This window comes from Taudactylus pleione, unplaced genomic scaffold (genome assembly GCF_031769625.1).
Source record: "Taudactylus pleione unplaced genomic scaffold, aTauple2 ptg000250l, whole genome shotgun sequence".
In the NCBI taxonomy this organism is placed as follows: Eukaryota; Metazoa; Chordata; class Amphibia; order Anura; family Myobatrachidae; genus Taudactylus; species Taudactylus pleione.
The window spans coordinates 6163124-6169455 of record NW_028284652.1 but is presented as its reverse complement, the minus strand read 5'-3'; positions in this window follow the sequence as shown (position 1 = coordinate 6169455).

Here is a 6332-nt window from a genome sequence, read left to right as displayed (position 1 = left end):
GTGTTATATGTTTTTTGATTTTTGTCACATGTGATTTATGTGTTATATGTGTATTGTGTGTTTTTTTGTATCTGTATTATCTTGTATTTTATTAAGTAATCAATTAAAAGCTAATTTTTTATTTAATTCAATATTACTAAGTTGTGCACCCACTCAAGAGTCTTCTTCTCTTTTTGCATATTTAAAGACATCTCAGTGGGGGGGCGTGGCCTGGAAGCCGAGGAGGAAAGCTGCATGGCGTCGGGGCTCCGTTACGACTGAGCCTGCTGATCCAGTCCCTCCGGCCGTGCACGGTGCTTCTTGGCTCTCCTACCGCCACAAGCCATCTCTGCCCCCAAGGCGGGTGTTCCCATTGCCTATCGGGATCCTGGTTCCCGAACTCGGGCTGCCGGACCTCGCGGCCTACTGAAGATGCGGTGCGTGGTGCTGGGTTCCGGCCCTCGCCTCCCGGCTCCTGCATCGCGCCTGGTCCACTGCCAAACCCCGCGACGCCGGCTCACAAACAGTCAGCTGGTGGGCGCGAGCAGCGAGGGGAACACACGGGGACGCCGCTGGATGGGTCTCTGCGACCGCATAACACAATTGCAGAAGGCAGACGCTGGCTCCCTTCAAGGTCCTTTTACAGACGGCGCCATTTTGCAGACACTGCATATACAGGAGACAAGGTACTGTGTGTTACCAGTTAAAGCCCTATACTGGAGAACGTGCAGCTGCTTATAAACAGAAGTCTTGTAACTCTATACTTCTTTTGAAACCCCAGCTATAGCTGATGATAAATTTGGCAATATTTATGTACATATCCTTTACTCTGGGGAATAGTTACAGTGCCAGCTTCTACCACCAGATGGTGCTCCAGCCCTATTCTTCAAGTTACTTCACAATTATTTGAAATGTAAAGGATCTCCTGTCTGTGATCACAGCCATTTCTAAGCAACACACTCCTCAGTACTATCATAACCTGGTGAAAATTAGGACCAATCTCTACATGGATAAGTTCATGGCTCCACAGCCCACCCCCAAGGCAAATCGAGCCAGGGGTAGTAGCAAACGTACAGATCAACCTACAGACTCTGTGGAAAACATGCCACATACACATAGTTCCGAACCCGCTACTACTCATAACACAATGGGCCCGGTTCCTGCTCCTCTCTCATATGCAGAGATAGTTAGAGCCATTAAAGAAACAGTGGAACCACTACTGCAAAACCAAGCGGATAAATTCATGGGGGCACTGGCGGATATTAAGACGCAAATGTCTTCTGTCTCACAACAAGTGCGTGAAAATGAAAACAGGATCGGAGTCAACTTTCATGAACTTTCGGAACTAAAACAACAAGTTGCTACCATGTCGACCACTCAACAACAATTACTATCCAAGGTAGACGATCTGGAAAATAGGTCCAGACGCAACAACCTGCGACTTCTGGGTCTTAAGGAAACGATTAAAGGCAACGATCTCACTAAATTTCTTCAAACCGATCTCCCTGAGCTACTCGGCATCTCGGCTGAACTGAATATTTTTGAGATAGAACGAGCACATAGATTAGGTCCTTTTCGCGATTCTAACATCTCACGCCCTAGAGCTGTTATCTTCAAGTGCTTAAATTTTCGTCACAAGGATCTGATATGGTCAACTGCTCGACAGAAGGGCCCTCTTCAGTGGGATGGCCAACGTATCCTCTTGTTCCAGGACTACTCCGCGGAGGTTGCCAGAGCACGCAGAAATATGTCCCCTGTCTGTTCTCAGCTCATCCAATCAGGGACTCGCTTCGCGCTCTTATTCCCAGCTAGACTTCGCATTTTCTCATCTCAAGGCCCTAAAGATTTCACAGAAGCTGCTGACGCCCAGGCTTTCCTTAATGAAGTAAAAGAGTCCTCGGACCCCTCCACGATGGATCATAATGATTGATTACGGGAAGGTGTCCCATACCTATTTTGATGCCTTTACCAGGTTTTACCCTTTTCTTCAAAAATATGTTTATAATCTGATTTAGGATTATAGTTACATATATACTTGTGACGTTGCTTTATAGTTATTATTAATACTATTGTCTTTTTTTCTTTTCAATAGGCTGAGATCAATGACTATAGTTTTGGTTATATGTTTGCATTTGATTCGCAATCTCTGCATATAAGCGTCTATCTTTATTTTCTTTTTATGTCTATGTCCATTTGTCTATTTGTTTCTTTATACTGTATGAATCACGAAGCTCATGACCTTCATAGCTTATTTATGACTTATACTAGAGCCGACATTCATATTATTATGAACCTACCTAGCACCAACCGGTATTATGGGGAGTATATTAACATTTATACTACACTTTTTTACTATTTGCATTACCTAATTTCCACACCTTGTGATGCCTTCCCACCTTAGGTTTTGCACCTGGAATGTCAGGGGGATTCACTCACCAGTGAAAAGAAAGCGCATATTGACATATCTTAATAAGCTTAAATCCGATATCACTTATTTACAGGAGACTCATTTAACTCCCACAGAACACGCCAAGCTAAACACACTGCACCACCAGGTATTGGCGTCATCATCATTTGGTTCTAAGTCACGTGGAGTGGTAATCCTAATACGCAAGGGTATTCAATTCGATATTCATTCCTCTGATGTAGACCAAGAGGGCCGATACATTCTTATGGATGTCACGCTAGACGGCACTAGATATTGTTTGTGTAATGTCTATGGTCCCAATATATATGATAAATCTTTTTTCCTAGGATTGATTAACAAATTATATTCTTTTGCAGATTCTAAGATTATATTAGGGGGTGATTTCAATCTGGTCGCTTCCCCAACCTTAGATAGGAAAACTGTCTCTCATTCCTCCCCCAAACAACCAAAAATAGGTTTAAATTATATGGCCAAAGAATTGAATTTATTAGATGTGTGGAGAATGAGACACCCCACTGATCTGGAATACACGTACTACTCAGCCACTCATAACGCCTTTTCTAGGCTTGATTATTTTTACTTATCTAACTCAATATCCCCAATGATTATCGATACATCAATTGAAACTATAGCTATTTCGGATCATGCGCCGGTGTGGGTGGATGTACAGGGGAAATTCCTTTTGGGTTCATACTCCCAGTGGCGATTTCCGGCAAAATTAGCCTCATCCCTTAAATTTAAGTCAATGCTAGAGTCTGCTTGGGCCAGTTACGAAATGAACAACCAAATACATAAAGATAACCCAGGTTTATATTGGCAAACTGCTAAGGCGGTGATTAGGGGGGAAATTATTTCCTTTATGACAAAATATAAGGCTGAACAGGACGCCACTTATAGATCTGCACAGACGGCCTTAACATCCGCATTTCAAGCTCTAAGAGCTTCACCCTCACCGGTGACTAGAGCCGCATATGGTGAGTGCAGGTTACACTTTGATCAAATCCTCACTCAAATGGATGATAAATATGTATACTCAGGTAAATTACATTTCTTTAGATACGGCAACAAACCTAGCCGACTCCTATCAAACATGCTGAGAGGTACCAAGCCACATAATAATATTGCAGCTCTCAAAGATGAAAGCTCTGCCATACAATTCAATGGCAAAGATATCGCGAATATCTTTTTCCGTTACTACCAAAACCTCTATTCCCAAGACCCAATAGATATCACTAAAAAGGAGGCTTTTTGGGAATCACACACCCTGCCACAGATTTCATCTGCACAGGCTGATATATTGATTGGCAAAATTACACATGAAGAGGTAGATCAAGCTGTTAAATCTCTCAAGACGTTCAAGGCCCCAGGCCCAGATGGTCTGAGTGGGGAGTTTTTCAAAATATTACGTCCCCAAATCACAGAGACTTTAACCAATGTATTTAACTCCATAATGGATAGTAAAATAATCCCTCACTATTTTAATTCGGCAATTATAAAAGTTCTGCCGAAGTCAGGCAGGGACCCCCTTTTGCCTTCATCATACAGACCCATTTCTCTACTTAACGTAGACTATAAATTATTGACAAAAATTTTAGCAAAGCGGTTGAAGTTGATTCTCCCGTCTATCATACACCCGGACCAAACTGGGTTTATTTGTGGCAGAAATTCTGTCACAAACATTAGGAAAGTCCTTACGGTGCTGCAGTCTCTGCATATGGGCGAGACGGGTGATCCCAGGTTCTTGGATCTGGGATCACCTGTTTGAATCTCTGCGTCGGTTTGGTATGCCCGCCCTTTTTGTTGAGATCATACGATCCTTATATACTTCTCCCCTTACTCAGATTCTCACTAATAGATATTTGTCACCTGTATTCTGTACACAGAGAGGGACGAGACAGGGTTGCCCGCTTTCTCCACTTTTGTTTGCAATTGCGCTAGAGCCATTGGCGATAGCAATAAGACAGGAAACGGAGGTAAAGGGTATTACTATCAGAAACCAAACATGTAAATTGTCTTTATTTGCAGACGATATGATGCTTTTTATATCTGATCCCCTACGATCCATCCCTACACTTCTGGATCTAATTACCACATTTGGATCATTTGCAGGTTATCGCATCAATGTGAGTAAATTTGAGTTGCTCCCTATTGATGCAGCTAGTTTTTTAGCTACGCATCCCCACATAGCCTCTCTTTTCACAATTGCAACACATAAATTAAAATACTTAGGTATACTTATACCAGCTCAATTATCCTCTCTATATGCTTTTAATTTCTCTCCATTGCTAAATAGATTAAACTCCCAACTCCAGAATTGGAAAGATCTTAAACTCTCTCTACTCGGACGAGTAACTGTAATAAAGAGTGTGGTGTTCCCGAAACTAGCCTATCTTTTACAAACTTTACCCATTACTTTAACAAGAGCGGATGTACTGAAGTTTACGCAGATCTTTTTTAAATTCATTTGGCAGTACAAGAAACCTAGAATGCCGCGTTCCCGAGCTTACCTACTGAAAAAAAATGGAGGGCTGAGCATCCCAAGCATCTCTGCATTTGCAAAAGCTGCCATATTCCGATATATAACTGATTGGTTATTACATACCGATCACTATACTAATCCTGACTTGGAGGAAGCATTATTTCACCCATATGCCCCAGCAGCCTTGTTACACACCCCTAAAATACACATTCCTAAGATATTTCGTTCTAATATTTTATTCTGGGACACTTACACTACGTGGTTGAAGGTTAATACACATTTGGGGAAAAATCCTTTTTCATCCCCGTACATCCCCCTATGGGGTAACCCATGTTTTCCCCCTTCACTTGACATTCCTCTTTTTAAAATGTGGAATCAAAAGGGAATCATGTCCATCAAAGATGTATTTGATCCGGGTGGCAATTTGCTCTCCTTTGTACAATTACAGGATAAATATGACATCCCTCGTACACAATTTTTTATGTTTCTACAAGTACGTCATTTCATTCAATCCTTAGATAATCCTTTATGGATCTCAGTTAACACAGATACAATGGGTCGCATTCTACTCTTATGTCGCTCAACCAAATTCAGAATAGCTCATTTATATAAATACCTGATTGAAATTCCTATACATGCTTGGGCACCAGTTGCGGAAGCTTGGCACACAGAGATACCCGAATTATGTGACTTGGAGCCATTTATTGCGAATCTGGATTGTTTTTTACCCTGCCTTAAGTCAGCGAGACTTCAAGAAATTCATCTTAGAATTTTAAATCGTACATATATGTCCCCGGCCCAACGGAGACATTTTGTGCCACTGGAGGAGGGAAATTGTGTGAAATGTGACTGCTCTAATGCCTCTCTCTCGCATAACCTCTGGTACTGCAGAAAGATCCATAGATTTTGGAATAAAATTTTGTGTTATCTAAATAATACAATACATCTTAAATTATCCAAAAAAGCGGCAGCTCTTATTTTCGCAGAATTTTCAATATGGGAGTCTGAGTCCTCATTGGGCCCATGGAAACCTGCTCTGAGAGTCATGGTTACAGTAGCTAAACAACTTATCCTTAATTACTGGATCTCAAAATCAGCACCTACACTAATGGAATGGAAAACTGCGCTGCTGGAGGTCATTTATGCGGAGAGACGTATGGCTATCTTTAACATCGAAAGAGGGATACGGATTTTTTCCAAAAAGTGGGAACCATACATACAATGTTTACCAGTCCAGATTCGGAATAACATATGGAAAGTCTTTGATCACACGGAATGGTTTATGCTAAGAAATATCACTTAAAATGCCCCTATTGTTGCTATTTATATGTAGCTCTCTGTGAATCCCCCCAGACAAGGTATCTCTCACCTTCTGTCAGTGATTCCCCCTCTATTTCACCTTTCTTTCTTCTTCTGTTTCTTTTATCATTTTATTCTAACTCTCCC